Source organism: Acomys minous, assembly GCF_964271855.1.
Source record: "Acomys minous genome assembly, chromosome: 8".
Lineage (NCBI taxonomy): Eukaryota > Metazoa > Chordata > Mammalia > Rodentia > Muridae > Acomys > Acomys minous.
Genome location: NC_140489.1, coordinates 111,943,843 through 111,961,531, shown reverse-complemented (window position 1 = coordinate 111,961,531; position 17,689 = coordinate 111,943,843). Strand labels below are relative to the sequence as shown.

At 45.4% G+C, this 17,689-nt stretch overlaps 1 long non-coding RNA gene across 1 annotated transcript; it reads left to right on the top strand.

Moving 5' to 3' along the window:
- Window positions 1–12,200: 12,200 nt before the first annotated feature.
- On the top strand, window positions 12,201–17,404 carry LOC311602891. The gene is made up of 3 exons (XR_014780888.1): window positions 12,201–12,320; window positions 13,016–13,193; window positions 16,541–17,404. It is a non-coding gene; the product is annotated as an uncharacterized lncRNA (long non-coding RNA).
- Window positions 17,405–17,689: the final 285 nt, after the last annotated feature.

Below are 17,689 nucleotides of genomic sequence, written 5' to 3'. Positions count from 1 at the left end.
GCAAGAGGTTTCGACAACAGCTTCTCGTGCAAATGTACCACAGCCTCCTTCCGGTCAAGGTTCCGGCTGGAATCTCCTGCGGCTTGAGAAGTTGACGACTGGGTGTTGTTTGTACACTATCTCACCATCCCCTCTCTGGACTGAAGTGAGCCTGCTGGATCCCTGCTGTAGACTAAACAAACGAATAAAGCTGCATGCAGTGTAGAGAGCGTATCCACAGCTTCAGGCATTGTCTGTTTATCAGCCTGATTTGCGGGCGCACTTACATGCACGATGGCCCAATGGGCTGATCCTGTGGCCAAAGTCAAAAGCTTAACATTTGTCAAAAAACCACCAGAGTTGGCCAGTTTTGATTTGACCTAGAAATGAAGTCGTTTTGATTATGTAAAAGGAGGGTTCGCACACTTACTGCCTTTTCTCTATGGTTATGGAGGAAGGAGGGGGATCAGGCAGTGATCAGGCTTGAGGTAAGTAGGGCCAGGAAAATCCAAGCATGAATACCACAAGAGTGGTGTGGTAAAAAGAGACGTAGGAAATGAATGGTAAACGGAGACACTGAGTCAACTGCTTAGCTGTGCGACAGACCTGTGTGCTGCCACCCTCCCTGCCTCCCTCCCCCGCCCCCCTCCCCCCCCCCCCACCCCCGCCAGTTTGTCTTCCCAGATAATGTTTAGCCCAGATCTTTACCAGGTGCAGCCCTGAGCTGAGAGGGCCCCAGCGGGAGCTCCCAGACTCTTGTCTCTTGTGCCTCCTTACAACACATTGTGCAGCGGCACGTGGATAGTTACAGAAAAAGGACAAGAGACGTAGAACAACTTAGAGGTGTGCCACCTCTCGTCCATGGCCTGGCTCCAAGAAAACAAAAAAGGGACAAAGCCAAGTCCACTGGGACCTTTCATGGGTCCTTACACACAGTGCCCCTCTGTCAAGGTCTTAGTACATGGCCTTTTCTGAGCATGCTTCTTTGATTGACTGAAGCCCAGGTAGGCTGACGGTTGCCAGTCTTTCAGTTGTTGCCACCTCTTATGTTAATTTCTGGAACTTTCTCCACCACAGTTTTTGATTCTCATGCCTCAGAACCTAACAAGTACCTCCAGTGAGGAAGAAGGTCACTCTCTGAATATGGTGCTTGAATAACTAAATTTCATTGTTTTTTTTTTTTTGTCATCTCCTAACCTAAATCCCTCAGATATTGACAATAGGATTATGAAGTAATTATCCCAAGAAAAAGTAAAGGGTGAAGAGCAGAGGGGGTGATTCAATAACCAAAGGAGGGAAAACTGTATCGAGTTCAGTAGTAGGCAACACACAGGGGAGAGCGTCCTCTGAGTCAGGCAGGTTCCGGCTTCATGGAGATCTTGTCTGTGCTGCATCTGAAATTTCACTCTCTTAGGTGCCTTTTTCTCAAAAGATTTATCTTGGTGAAACTTCAACTAGTTCTTGAGTTGAATTTGGGGTGGAATGGGCTGCTTTTCAGAGGCACGTGGGAGCTCAGTGGGATGCACATTCACAGGTGACATCCTGTGACAATGTGGGATTCTCCTGGCTGTAGGGCATCTCTTCCTTTTTCTTTTTGCTACCTCTTGGCTCTTCCTGTTTTCAAGGAGGAAAAGAAGAAGAAGAAGAAGAAGAAGAAGAAGAAGAAGAAGAAGAAGAAGAAGAAAATTTATCTTCTGTTGATAACCATAAAAAAATGCTTCTCGCTAAAGAGACAAGAAATATTTCTTCTGGATAGCTTAGGATATTCCCCCAAACATCTTGGGGACCATATGAAGCTGCTGCCTCTCCAGATGTGCTGATGTGTTGGGTCTTTCCCCAGATGTGGGTCATAGTGATGTGGGAGGAACTTCGGATTGTGATGGCAGGGCTCTAATAGAGGGCACTCTGACAGAGAGCTTAATGAGAGCTCTTCTTCCAAAGTGCACTTATAATCTTACCTGTCCTCAGAGATCTTTTAATACATCCTTAATTTATCACACTGGTCAAAAACTTTCTTTTACTCTTTCTGTCTCTCTCTCTGTCTGTCTCTCTCATATATATATATGTGTGTGTGTGTGTGTGTGTGTGTGTGTGTGTGTGTGTGTGTGCGTGTGTGTGTGCAACATTAGGTGCACATGCTCTTTTCTGACTTGTTTTGTAAGTCATAGTAAGCAGACCAGTTTAGGAAATGACTCACAATAGTAAAACAATGCAAAAAACCACTAGTAGAGTTAACCTGGGTATGCAATAGTCTGAACTAATAGCTAAGAAAATGTTTACAAAGATCCAGCCTGAGCTTGTTTTAATGAACAGGGAGACACCACTTGTATTCATTGTGGGTTTTTTTTTGTATGTGGGTATTTACTGCTAAAATGTTTGAAAATGACTTATCTTTCTGAGTAGTTTAGAATTTCTTTTATTTACTGTGGCTGAAGAGATGGCTGAGCAATTAAGAGCACTTAATACTCTTGTAATATCAGCATCCACATGTCCACAAGGGCCTGGAGCTCTAGTCAGGGGATCCAATGCCCTTTCAGGCCTCCTTAGTCATTTGCACACATCTGCACACACACACACACACACACACACACACACACACACACACACACACCCCTAACTAAATCTTTATAAACAAGAACTCTTCTCCCTTACATTATTGTTGGCATTATATAATATAGATGCATTATAAAGTCTTTGCTGATGCAAACTTTAAATTCAGTTGGAGCCAGTTCCCAGTGAACACACAGCAAGGGCTGGATCAGGCAGACTGCAGGATGCATTTGTATTGGGAGGTTGCTAGGATTCCGCTAATGACGCTAATGACTGTTTAGAAGGAACAAAGCAGAGTCAAACTACTTCAATGTTTGTTGAGTCTTTCTCTTTTATACCTAAACAATACTTGATGTGGTAAAACAGGGAGGTGGTGGTGGTGGGGACCTCTGGGTGCAACAGCACAAAGGAAGGTCAACCAAACAAAAAGCTCACGGGCTACAAACTACACTTCAGCTGCTTCTTCCAGCTCAGAACCCTTAGCAAAAAGGCATCAGGAAAATAAGGTGATTTGAATTTCACTTCCTCTTCCTTAGACTTTTAAAACACAGGCCGTTGGTGGCTAGACAGCAGGGAGCAGAAAGAAGAGAAACAGAATTTAAACAGGCAAGCCAGGAGATGGCTTTGGGGGAATTCCAAAGCCGACCATGGAAAAGGAATATATATATATTATTCCCCTATGTGCTTTAATCTTTCTTTGAATATTGATTCTTTTCAGAATTTCATCTAGACTCTCTTTGCATACAAATCCTTATGTATACCCTCCCTCCCCTGCCCCTCTCTTTTCCTTCAGGGGCCACCCCCTGAGCACTGGAATGTGTTTGCCATTGCAGCTTGTCCCCTCCACATCGCCTTGAACATTATTTTCATTTGCAGGGCAATCCTTTTCTTTGGAGTGCTGTTTTTGTGCACTGCGCATCCAAGTGCTGGTGCCTGTTACCAGAGCGTTGAGTACAGGCTTTTGGAAGTGCCATTTTCATGAAGCATCTCCTGTCTCAATGGTTTGTAAACACTGTTCTCCATCACCCTCTGATTGGTTTTAATAGAAAACTGATGGCCAATAAGCCAAGGCGAGGTTAGGAGGCAGGACTTCTGGAAGAGAGAGGGACTCTGGGAAGGATCTCAGAGAGGAGTTGCCATAGAGACATGGATGGATAAGGGGCCAGGGCAAGAATAAGATGGCAGGTAATGGGCCACGTGGTGGGAAGTAGGCCAGGCCAATATTATTGGGTTAGAATAGCTGAGTATCTGCCCAGCTATCGCACCTGAAGCTTTGAGTAAATATAAAGGTCTCCATGTCAATACTCAGAACAAGGGCAGGCAGAGGGAAATCGAACTTTTCTCTTGTCACCACTCAGGACAGTCTTGTCCTCTCCCCAGCTCCGGTGGTTTTGCTGGTTTGTTTTCGTCAGATTACAGGAGTTTTAGTTCACACACTTTAAACTCTAGTCTTCCCTAACTCCTCAATTTCTCTTTTTCACAACTCAATTTTAGTCCCTTGATCACATTTTTTTCTTATTCTTTTCCAGTGAACAGAAGTTGTTTATTTTAATACTTGACAAGCTTTTCTCCAACCTCATAGGTGAATAATTGATATTAAAAATAGTGTCTATTGGAGCTGGAGTGGGTGTGGCTCAACGATAGAGATTTGCCTACTGAGATTGATCTCTCACCACTAGAGGAAAAAAAAAAGAGATATATCTTAGATATACAGTTTAGTGGACTTATATTCATATGCATTATGAAGTATTGCCCATGAGCTAAGGACCCACCACCTAACATCTCTAACATTTCCTTATGCACACAGAAAGCACTTGAGATTTATCCTCTTGAGGTGTAGAACACTTAGTGATAGTCACATTGTTGTGCACAGCTCTCCGGAACTCACTGACCTTACACAGCTTAAGCTTTGTACCCCTCGATCAGCATCTCTCATCCACTTCCCCCACAGTTCCTGGTTGCAGGGAGCAGATGATATATGCTGGGTGGAAATGGATTATTGACACGGGCACAGACATGTCAAGGCCCTCAAAGACTCAGGTCCATGGGAGTGGCAAAGCCTTCCCCAGGCGGGGTTCAGGGGGACGGCAAGGCCTTTGTCTGGTCTGACTGTGAATGAAGGATTTAACAGTGTGAGCAAAAGCTAGCAACTGCAGCTTCCTCCTCCTCCTGGATGCCAGCGACGGGAGACTGCTTTGCTGCACAGACTTGCTAAGTCGCCCACCTGTGCTGTGCCCATCAGAGCCCTGAGTGCCCAGGCAGTTGCATAGCAGTTGCTGCTCCCTCAGAGTGAGGACAGCCCACCCGACCCCAGCTTTTCTGTTCATGTGTCTGCGTGTCTGTCCTTTCTTCATTTCTGAGTTCCAGCACAAGGTGACTGTGCAACCATTCTGCTCCCTTTCCATGAGTGTTGCCGTAAGATTCTCTGTGTAAGTAAGAGTGTGCAGCATTTGCCTTCTTCATCTCGCTTATTTGCCTTAGCGTCGTGTCTGCCGTGCTCATCCAAGCTGTTACAAATTGCAAGGTTTTCCAGGCTGATTACTACTGTACTGTGCACACACGCATTTCATTCTTTTATTTATTCACTTGGTGATAGACATGTAGGCTGTTTCTTCACCTCAGCTGTTGCAAATCATTCAGAAATGAGCACAGGAAGGCAGACACACTCTCGGCATCTTGGTTTCAACTGCCTTGGAAATGTACGCGGAAGCGAGATGGTTTGATATAAGATCATTTTTCATTTTTAAGAAGCTTTATTGCTATTATCCAGGAATATACCGTAGAGAAATAATAAATCTTTTCGACAAATGGTTTCGGGAAAATTGGTCATTCACATGTAGAATAATATTAAACCTCTATCTCACACCATGTAGCAAAATCAACGAAAAGTGGACCAAATTCTTTAATGTATAGCCCAAAGTTCTAAAACTCCTAGAAGAAACAGCAGGGGAGCATCTTTTGGGTATATGCCCAGAAGTGGTATGGATGGGTCTTGAGGTAGCACCACTCCTAATTTTCTGAGAATGTGCCAGATTTATTTCCAGAGTGGTTGTACAAGGTTGCACTCCCACCAGCAAAGGAAGAGGACTCCCCTTGATCCACATCCTCGCCAGCATGTGCTGTCATTTGAGTTTCTGATCTTAGTTCTGATGGGTATAAGATGAAATCTCAGAGTCATTTTGATTTGCATTTCCCTGGTGACCAAGGATGCTGAACATTTCTTTAAGTGCTTCTCAGCCATTAGAGATTCGTCTGTGGAGAATTCTTGGTTTAGTTCCATACTCCATTTTCTTTCTTCTTAAAAAACTAATATTTATTTTTATTTTTTACTTATACATTTATATTATTATACATATATAAAATAAGCTACACAGAGCAAGAAGAACCATGAAACAATCAGGAATTATATATTAATGTTACATGCATAGTGTTTGGGCTATTTGTTTTTGGCAACCTTGAAGAAAACATTTTCCTATCTTGGTGTGTCTAAAATTCTGAATGTAAATCAATATCTATCATATCTCATCTCTACCAACTTAAAACATCTATCTAGACCTAAAAACATTTTAACCCCTGAACAACTAAGCTTAATTGTGAAACTAAATATCTGGTCTTAACACCATTAGAGACTTGAGAAGGAATAAAATTAATTACCCAACATACTCCATTTTCTAACTGGATTATTTGGGGGTTTTTGGTGTTTAAGTTCCTGAGTTCTTTATAAAATTTTGGCTATTAGCCCTCTGTCAGATGTAGCATTGGTGAAAATCTTTTTCCAATCTATATGCTGCCATTTTGTTTTCATGACAGTGTCCTTTTCCTACAGAAACTTCAGTTTCATGAGGTCTCTCTTATTAATTATTGATTTTAGAACCTTAGCTGTTGGTGTTCTGTTTAGGAAGTTGTCTCCCGTGCCTATGAGCTCAAGGTTATTTGTGCTCCAACTATGTCACAGAAGCCTTATTCGTAATAGCCAGAAACTGGAAACAAGCTAGATGTTCCTCAACTGAAGAATGGATAAAGAAACCGCAGTGCATTTACACAATGGAATACTACTCAGCTATTAAAAAACAAGGAAATCGGCTGGGCAGTGGTGGCGCACGCCTTTAATCCCAGCACTTGGGAGGCAGAGGCAGGCGGATCGCTGTGAGTTTGAGGCCAGCCTGGTCTACAAAGTGAGTCCAGGGCAGCCAAGGCTACACAGAGAGACCCTGTCTCAAAAAAAAAAGTCCAAAAATAAAACAAACAAGTAAAAAACAAGGAAATCATGATATTTACAGGCAAATAGATGGAACTAGAAAAGATAATCCTGAATGAGGTAACCCAGACCCAGAAAGACAAACATGATATATACTCACTTATAAGTGGATTTTTAGCTATAAAGTACAGGATAACCATTTTACAATCCACAGACCCAAAGAAGCTAAGTCACAAGGAAGGCCCAAGGCAGGATGCTTGAATCGCCCTCAGAGGGGAAATAAAATAGTCACTGGAAGTGTAATGAAGAGAAAGGAGTGGATGGGAAGGAGAACAGGGTGGTGATCAGGTCGGGATAGACCGGGGGGTGGGGTGGGGTGGGGGTGGGGGTGGGGGATGAGTGGGCTGGGAGAGAAAAGGGAAACAGACGGGGGTGGGGCATCTCTGGAACAAGATGGAGACCTGCAATGAGGTAAGCTCCTAGGTGGATATGGGGATGACCCCAGCTGAGACTCCTAGCTGTAGGGGATATGAAGAGTGAAGAGGCCACCTTCTGTAGTCAGGAGGACACTAATCGCCCCACAAAGCATTTGATACAAAATTTACTCTGCCAACAAGATGTTCAGGGAAAAACATGGAGCAGAGAGAATGGCCAAACAATGACTGGCCCAACTTAAGAGAGCCAACCCCTGACACTATTAGCAATGCTCTTCTATGCTTGCAGACAGGAGCCTAGCATAACTGTCCTCTGAGAGGCCCCACCTAGCAGTGGGTGGAAACAGATGCAGAGACCCAAAGCCAAACATTAGGCTGAGCTTGGGGAGTCTTGTGGAAGAGTCAGAGGAAAGATAGGGCAACCGGGAGGGGACTAGAACTCCATAAGAATACCAACAGAGTCAACTATCCGAGGTCCATGGGGGTTACAGAGACTGAACCACCAACCAAAGAGCTTACATTGCCTGGACCTAGGTCCCCTACACATATGTAGCTGGTGGGCAGCTTGGTCTTCATGTGGGTCTCCTAGCAATTGAAGTAGGAGCTGTTTCTGACATGGACTCTGGCCTGCTTGCGGAACGCTTTCCCCCAGCGGCGCTGCCATGTTGGGCCTCAGGGGGAGAGATGTGCTTAGTCCTGATGCAACCTGATATGCCTGGGAGAGGGGGCTGGTTGGGGGAGTCTTTTTTCCTGAGAAGGGGGGAGGGAGAAGAGGGTGGGAAGGCAGGACCAGGAAGAGAGGAGGGAGAGGACGGAGAGGGCTTTGATAGGGAAGTAAAGTGAACAAACAAACAAACAAACAAATAAATACTTGTTAAAAAAAAACATACTCTGAAAAAGAAAGAAAGAAAGAAAGAAAGAAAGAAAGAAAGAAAGAAAGAAAAGGCAGGGAAGCTTCTGGACTTGGCTGAGCAGTGACTGTTTGACTATTAGACCAAAAACGTGGGCAGCAGAGGCAAAGATGGACAAAGGAAACTAGACCAAACCCATGGGAGGCTCCCAATGATAGGAGTAGCTTTTGGCACAAAGGACTCAGGGACGAGAAAGACATGGAGGTAAAGTCCCCACCACCGCCTCTGTCCCATCCCCCACCCTCACTCCCCTCATTCTGGTCTCTGATGGCTACAGTTGTCATTTCTGTTGTTGATAATGCAATACAGAGATTTGGTATTAAAATTAAAGATATTTCCCCAATGGGTTTCCGTTTTCCTCAGCAAAACATGTAACCAAATTACCATATAAAATTTCATTTAACATGGAACTGGCAAAGCATGCTTAAAATGCATCACGCCGTGAGGTGTGCAGGGAAGGTAGTAAGACCAAGTTTCACCTTGCCACCAGACAGTGGAGCACTTAAAGATGAGATAACTCCAATTCATTTAAGAAATCTTCATGGAGGATTTGCACTTGGGCGGTACCTGGTGTGCTAGCACGCAGGTCACATCACTGTAAATTGCTTCAGCAAAGTCGCTGGCTCCTCCACACCCAGTCTCTGGCTCACTGGCCTCCTAGCCTTTATTTAAGAGTTAGAGAGCATCTCTAGATGTTGGTGAGGTGCCCAGGTGTGTGATCAGACAGCAGGATGAGGACTCTGGGAGAAGGGCCAGGCTCTGTAACCAGTGGAGTCGGCACTTTTGCTGGACCCCATGGCCGAATCTGTCAGCCCTCTGAGGCCTTGAGGACAGAATGGAGCCAGCCTGGTTTTCACCAACAGTCTCTGGTAGAAACTTCTGCATAAAAATGACTCGGCATGGTCTATCTGGGCACATCCTGGTGCGGGCCCTGCCTACCAACAACTACGTAACACGAACTGATTGGTCCCACACCTTATACCTTGCCCACTCCCTATACGCTATATAAGAGAAACCTGCCATAATAAAATTAAGACCTTGTGTATTTTTCCTCCAGGCCTCATGGGAGGAGGCTGGGTCCCACTCAGCCCCCAGGGAGAGGAAATGGTGGGCCTAGTCCCCTCCTGTTCCAGCCCTACCTGGCACACTTTTACCTCAATTCGAGCTGCCACTGCCTGATGACATTTGTCTGCTATTTCTCTTGTGCCAGCAACTTCATGTTATCTGTTGTTCTCTCAATAACTTTGAAAGAGAGATTTTTCTACTTTGTTGAACTAATCTTGAAGGTCGACAAGTTAAGATGTAACTCATATCACAGAGTTGGCAAGTGACAAAGATCGTAATGATGCCTGACCATACAGTGGCCCTTTTCCTCAGCGTTCCTGACTTCCTTGGGGGGATGTTGGCGGTGGTATTAGGGACACAGAAAACAATGAAATCATGGGATTACTGATGGCTGCTGAGAGCTGAAGACCCTTTATGATGGGGAGAGTGGCAGTAAGGACATGGGAGGGATGTCTTTGATTTTCTTGGCATTCCCTATCTGTGTACTTATGCAGTTCTGTTTTTCTTTCCTTTTCAGAGATAAACTCCCATTTCCCTTTACAGACACACAAGGCCATCACTGTAGCCCAGAGCAGCACCGCAAGCTCCTACCCAATTTCCTATCTCCTACCTTCTCATTAGCACTTGTGCTTCATTATTTTTCTTCAGATGTACTGGGAGGCACAGTCCAATTTAAATGCCATTTTATCATTTCCTGCCTCTTATTGTAAGTCCTCTCGGTTCTTTACTCTCCACAGAGCTGGCAATGCATTCCAATTACTATCCCACAAATCTTGGCTGCTGGCTGCTAACCAACCTATTCACTCTGAAGTTCACTTGCTGTTTAATATTAAACTCACAGAGATTAGACTTTGACCACAAATGATGCTTGGAGCTGACCACTGAAGACCATCTGACCATCGTCTTACACACTTAAGTCACCGAACACGGCAGCTCGCCAGTCTAACGGGCAGGGCGTAGTCCTCTACAGCTCAGAAATAGGTAATGAACGCCAGCAGGGTGTGAGACTTGCCCAGGCCCATGCAATAATATAGCACTAAGAGCTTCTGTGTTACGCCTATAAAAGATCAAAACTGTTCATGCTCCAAATGTATTTTATATAAAAAGTGGTTGGCATTTGATGGTGTTGTTAAACTGAACCTTGCTGGCATCAAAACAGCTTTCAGGCCTTACCAGAAGCGAGTTATGCGTACTTTGGAGCAGCTCTGAGTGAAATGCTGACACTGACAAACTGTGTTTTCAGTGTTTCCGTTTTTTTTTTTTTTTATGTTCATTCCTTATCCTACTTCCTCCGGAAGCTTTAGAGCAGCGGTTCTCAACCTTCCTAATGCTGTGATCCTTTAATCCAGCTCCTCACATTGTGGTGACCCCCCCAACCGTAAGATTATTTTTGTTGCTACCTCATAACTGTAATTTTGCTACTGTTACGAGTTGTAATGTAGATACCTGGTGTGCAGGATATGTGATAGGAGACCCCTCTGAAAGGGTTGTTCGACCCCCAAAGGAGCTCTAACCCATAAGTGGAGAAATGCTCGCTTAAGTCTTCTGCCACTCTTAACGTTCCTTTCCTGTCAGTCCTACCTCCTGAGTCCTGACTGAAATCCCAGCCTCTTGATTCTCCTCAGTTTGTCATTTGACTGTGAGGGTCTTTTGTTTCTCAAGGGGGAAGGCCCAGCTTTTGGTATCTCTGTTTGGAGCATACAGCTCCTGTCACAGAGAACAACGCCTTCGTTTCCCAGTCAGAGCTGAGATTTGCAAGTGCTGGGGAGAGGACACACTTTGATGTAACTGATAGCGTAGCTGCTCTTCGGCTGTTTTGAAGGCGCATGAAGAAGGGGTGTGTTAGGGGGCTGACATAGAAAGATGAGGTACAGGTGGACACCAGGGAAAGATCAGGAGCACAGCCTAGAGTCATTTCAACATTTACAGACTAAGAAGAGGAAGAAGGCTGAGACTCCGCAAGGAGGTTAGGCAGAAAGGAGGAGAAAGCTGTGCCATGGAAGATCTCTGTGAGGGACAGGGGTTTAGGAAACACAGTGGTCAACATGGGCAAATGCTCTTGGAAAATTGGCTTAAATGGAGACATAGAAGTGGCCTTTGGATTGGGCAAAGCAGGCTGTTTATCATCTTAGAGTAGCGTGGGGATAAAGAAGGCTGGTAGGGTAGGCCGAGGCACGCACGGGTAGCAAGGAGAGCAGTGTGGTGACTGCAAACCTCTCTCACAGGACGGAGCTATGCTGTGAAAGAGTTAAGGCATGAGGCTGGGTCCGGAGGGAACATAATGTCAAAGGGCTCTCCTTTGTTTTACAGGAGGCACTAGGATGTGTCTCTCAGGTCATGGAAAGGCTCCAAGAATGAGGGAAAATTTCACTGTACAGGCATCAGAGGGCCGATCACGGGAAGAGAGTTCATGCGAAGGACAACAGGATGGTATTTAGGACACCATTAGGAGGAGTCTGGCCTCTAGTGAAGTGAGAATGTGTTACATAGTTTATGTGTAGAATGGTTCCCAGGGGCTCCTGTGTTTGAACACTTGGTCTCCAGATGGTGGCAGCCTTTTGAAAGGTAGTGGACAGTTTGGGAAGTGGGCATGGCTGGCAGAAGTACATTCCTCAGAGTTGGGCCATTGAAGTGTTAGCCTTACTTCTGTTTCTTGCCCTTTTCAGTTTCTCGATTCCCTCAGCTGTGAGCAGGAAATGCCACATCTGCTGCCACAGCCAAGAGAAGCTTCCATCGCCATGCATGGCTGTACGCTCAAACCCTGAGCCCAAACAAGCCACTTTTTCTCTCAAGCTCATTCTTGGTGGGTGTTTGACCATACATATAGAGAAGCAACCATACATCTCTGTTTTGTGGATTTTTGCCATGCATCGTAAGACCTCGGAGGAGTACTTGGTATTGTCATCACAGGTCAGGCTCTTTCAATAACCACAGAAACAGGTGCAGGGTAGTACAATTCATTGCTCAAAAATAAGCCTCGATTGATTGCACTGTCAGTTAACATAGCTTGGCCGGAGAGGAAAATGATCTAACGGCGGTTATTTTTGTTCCCTACAGCCCCACGCAGGAGGCACGTACTCCATCCTGTGGATGTTGATACGTCATCCTATTGATGTCATGTGCTTGAAAAATAGGAAGATGTCAACGATGAGCGACTGTTGATGTGACTGTCTCTTACTACAGGTTGTCATCTCCCTTTTTACTTGACTGTTACTGATAATGTTCTTCGGAGCTCAGGAGAGTGGCAGCTGGGAGAATGGTTAATATTGAAAAAAAAAACCCACAACCTCAAAAACCTCCATTATTGCGCAATCACGATGAAAGTCATATGCTTTTCGGGGAAGGCTCTCCAGAGCTGTTATTTCTCCGACTCCCATGGAGAAGACTCCCTAACCGACTTGGGTGGCAGCCCAAGAAAACCCAGTGAGAACTTTTGTTCCAGGATGTATTTAGTCTGGGAACTCAGCGTTCTATCTGCATGGAATGTTGTTTTAGATCATCATCAGACTTCACAGTTGACACAGACTCCGTTCATGTGCCTTGCTAAAGAGCCAGTGAGGGAAAGCGGTGTCCTTAACAGCATTATTTTAAAAAAGAATATTTTTTTTGTTTTTATTTGGAAAACCACAAATCTCCCTCCTCTGTTTTCATCAACAAAAAGCTAAACAGCCTAGTAAAATTTCAGAATCAAAACAAAAGAAAGCCAAGCAAGAGTCTTAGTTCTAAACTGGTAACAAATCAGCTCTAAAATATTTGTGCAGAAGGACAATTGTCAAAACAATAGAAGAAATGACCCTGGTGTCCATTTAAACATGAGTGAGTATATTGGCATATAGTCATAAGAGCAATTGAATAGTGAAAACAAAATCTACCTATAGATAAACCATCATGGATGCGAACATCAAGCAGAAGAAGCCAAGCGGTGTGCACAGAGTCCTGGCACATACATAGAGCTTGAAAACAGGTAAAAAAAAAATCTGTGCTGCTCATGACAGAAGAGTGATACCAGAAGGATCAAAACATATATGAGGAGTGACACAGAACACTAGTTACAAGGTAATCTCACTGGGAAAAAGTTTATTGGGCTGTGCATTTTTTTTTTGTAGTACCAACCGGGAACTGAACTCGGGGCCTTGCGCAGGCCAGGCATGTGTTCTACCACTGACCCACATCCCTAGCCAACTAAAAAGCGTTGTGAATTCTGTGTAACGTGTCTGGATCATATTCATCCCTCACTCCTCCTCACATCTCCCCCGAGACTCAACCTCCCTGCTCATCCCTCCTAACTTGATGTCCTTCTTATTTTCCTAGTAACAGGTTGAGTCCAGTTCATGTTGTCCAGATGCTCACGGGTGTGGGCCATCCACTGGGGTGTGGTTGACTTACCGGGGGGCCACATCCTTAAGGAACAAAGATCCTTCCACCAGTAGGAAACATCGTTATCAATAACTCCTCTGTAGGCACAGGTGCTCATGGGCCTCTCCCCACTCCACACCCAGATCACTTTCTGCCTTTAAAATTTTGCGACAGAGTCTCACAAAGTTGTTCGTGTTGGCCTTGGCCTCACTCTGTCACTCAGGTAGACTTTGAACTCGTGATCCTCCTGCCTCAGCCTTCTGAGTAGCTGGGATTACAAGTGGGAGCCATTAGCCGGACGTGGTGGCACACGCCTTTAATCCCAGCACTTGGGAGGCAGAGACAGGCAGATTGCTGTGAGTTCAAGGCCAGCCTGGTCTACAAAGTGAGTCCAGGACAGCCAAGGCTAACACGGAGAAATCCAGTTTCAAAAAACAAAACACAAAACAAAACAAAACAAAAAAGCTATCTAGCATATAACTAAAAGGTAATATATTTTAAAAAAAAGTGTGAGACACTTTCGACATGTTCTTTCTCTGTGTGCAGGTCACAATAGCACTAGAGATGTGGGTCTTGGGGTCCACACTCACCCCTGATTCTGGGATGTAGCAAAGAACTTGATTCAGCTCACCTCACCTGCAGCCTTGATGCTGTCGTTTGTTCTGCAGATCTTCCTTGGAACTCATGCGTATTGGCATCCACACCCAGCCATGTGCGTCTGGCCTTCTGTCTCCTCAGATGGCATGCGAGCTGACAGTTGGCACACAGTAGGCACTCACAAGTCATCACTGAGACAGATTAAGACTGTTATCTTGCTTCCAACTTAGCAGGGCTCCCCTTGTCACGCAAGAGGCTAATCTCAGCTGAGTCCAGTTGAGTCCTGTCACGGGAGGAACACAACAGTCCTTTAACGGGATTACTTGTACTCTTGCATTGACAGGAAAGCTCAGTTCTCAGAAAGCAATCCTACTTCCTGTAATTCCAGCGAGCCATCCCACTGTAGCCCCCCTACACACGCAATACACTCAGTCTGACACAAAGATGCACCAGAGGTGAATAGGTCAGTGCAGTGATGGGAAACCGCCCATCAGAGGAGAGGAGTGAGGTGACGAGCTACTAGTCGTCGCGCAGGCTGTCTCTGTTTTGTTTTCGACCCTCTTGACACTATCTTTATTTGTCTTCTGCAGAGTTCCTCAGAGGAATTTTGCCCTCTCTCTGCCCTTTCCATTATTCAGGCGGTTTAGGAAAGAGCCGCAGACTCTTGCCTTGCAGGGGTGCATGGCCTGTGGCTTTGGGCCTCACCTCCAAGGGTTTGGAACTGTGTTGGCTCTGCAAGCAAAGCCTGCCCTGCTCAGAAGTGGGGTGGCTCTTAGGAAGACAGACCAAGCCTTCACACTCTGTTTCCTTGGGGGGGGGGGGGACACAAAGCAAAGGTGGGGTGGCTTACCTCTGGCACCTTTCTTTAGAATCCCAGCTTTACAAAAGGGATTTGCTCCTAGAGATGGGAGATTAAAGAATTATCTTACATGGCTTTTGTGAGACCTTGCCTTGTGTTTACATCGTTCACTTCTGAGTGGGATAGATAATTTGGGGAGACAGGCCTCTCTATTCTGAGAGGAGAGAATGAGAGGTCTGGGTGGGTTTCCCAACTGTGCCCACTTACCCCTCTATGTCCGGCTGGTGACATTCCAGTTTCTTCGGCTAGATTCATCTTCTTCTATGAACCAGTGGACTTCCCGGCTTTCAGGAAGATACCTTCCTAAAACTTGCCAATGCCATTTATAGTTCAATGCATCCCGAGGCAAATTAGTAATCTTTTATGCCATAGTTAGTCTTCCTCGGGTGTTTTATGTAGAACAGTGACAAGATCACTCTTTCCTTAACCAGCGCTCTGAATCAAGTATCTCTATATTGTTTACTAAGTCAGCGCTCTGAATCAAGTATCTCTATATTGTTTACTAAGTCTCATCGGTCCTACTTCTCAAGAGTTGGATTCCATTTACCACAGCTCTCGCCACCTAATACGAATCCACTGCCACCGCTCATCCCAGCGTCAGGGAGAAGCAACCGAGTAGGTGCGCACGTCTAGATGGAAATATTGTCTCGCTTTGCTAGCTGCGCATTCAGCTGGCCTCAGCCTCAGCCTCTAGAGGAGGGCAGTAATGTCTCTCGCTATGAGAATTCGGACCAATGATGGATATACAGAGATAGGCTGTGGTGGTTTGGAAGGAAACAGCCCCCATAAGGCTCATAGGGAGTGGGTGTGGCCTTGTCGGAGTAGGCGTGGCATTGTTGGACGTCTCAGGTGCTGACACCAGTGTGACATTTTCTTCCTGCTGTTTATTGACGGACATGGGTGTGTACCACATCTGCCTGCATGCCTGCATGTTTCCCGCCATGTCGATAATGGACTAAACTTCTAAGACTGCAAGCCAGGCCCGATTAAGTGTTTTCCTGCATAAGCGTTGCCATGGTTACCGTGTCTCTTCACACCAATAGAAACCCTAACTAAGACATGTATACCGTCAAATACCCAGTGACGTGAACTCAGACGACTCTTTCTGCCTGGCCTCTCACGACTCCGGTTCATTTTACTCACCGTGCCTGCGTTTACTTGCACCAGGCCATCTTGGGTTCTGTTTTTAACATCCTCAGTACTTTAATCTACATTGGCCTCCTTTCTACTTCCCTGGCACAAACAATTTAAAGGAAGAAAAGATCTATTATGGCTCACAGTTTCGGAGGGGTCGCTTCCTGGTTACTTGAGTCCACACACGTTGAACATGCGCAGAGGAGCTTCTTCCCTTCACTGTACACAGGAAGCAGAGAAGGACAGGAAGAGGCCGTGAACAACATACCCCTCAAGTTCGTGGCCATCAATGACCTACTTTCTCCAGCTAGGTCTCACTTCCTAAAATTTCTACAGCTTCCCCAAATCGTGCCATCAGCTGAAGACCTTTCAACAAACACATGAGTGGGGTGGGGGCACACATTTTATATGTAAACCATTCTACTACGTAACACACATTTCTGTTTCGAAATTCCAGATAGCCGGGCGTGGTGGCGGATGCCTGTAATCCCAGCACTCGGGAGGCAGAGGCAGGCGGATCGCTGTGAGTTCGAGGCCAGCCTGGTCTACAAAGTGAGTCCAGGACAGCCAAGGCTAACACAGAGAAACCTTGTCTCGAAAAACCAAAAACCAAAAACAAACAAACAACAACAACAACAAAAAAAAAAAGAAAAAGAAAAAAAAAAGAAAAAAGAAAAAAATTCTGGACTTTCCATCAGTCCCCTGACCTTCCCTTTCTCTCTGTCTTTACTTGCTTGGACCTCCTCCGTTCCCCCACACCCTGGCTACGTACGTGACAGTCTCAGTGAGCTTGCATATGCTGCGTCTTCTCTGATTTCCCCCTCCTGTCCGTGGATGTCTAAGGAAACAGCTTCTCTCTGGTGCCTTTCCCCTCCTGACGTACTGATGTACACTTGACATACTGACACAGTTTCTCGCTGGTCCTCGATGTTCCCTCACCTCGGCAGCTAGGGAAAGCTCCATCCGTGCCCTGCATTCTTCACCTGTTAGTGTCGAAGCGGAAATGTCCAAAGGGCCACCCCACCCCTACCCCTTAGGGCTATCAGGAGGCTAAATAACCATTTTGAATAAATTCTCCATTAAACCAGTTGAAAAGACAGACACAGGGCTTGCCTGAATGAGAGCCAAAGCTGGGAAATCAGTTGAGACTGGAAGGCAAGCTAAATATCTGGTTGTTCTTCATGCGATATAGTTCCCGCCCTCTGCTTCTGAGCACTCTGCTTTAGGGATTAACAACACATGCCTGCACGTCTCGTCTCATGAAGGACGAGGCAGGCAATGCTAGCCGTTGAATGAGAACATTTCTTCCCACCGTTTTTATTTTTCTGCCTTGTTAAAGTATAATTGAGCAAATGGAAATTTAGTATATTTAAAGTATATAAATTGATTTTTAAAAAATCTATGTTCATTCTGTTAAATAATTACAACCAACAAGTTAGTTAACTTACCTACCATTTCCCATGGTTGCCTTTAGTGGTTTTGTGTGCTAAGGACACTCCAGATCTCCCCCCGCCCCCTCCCTTAGCAAATAGCAAGTTCACACCAGTGTATTGTTAACTGCAGTGGCCACACCATCTATGAGATACCCCAAGCCTACTCATTTTGT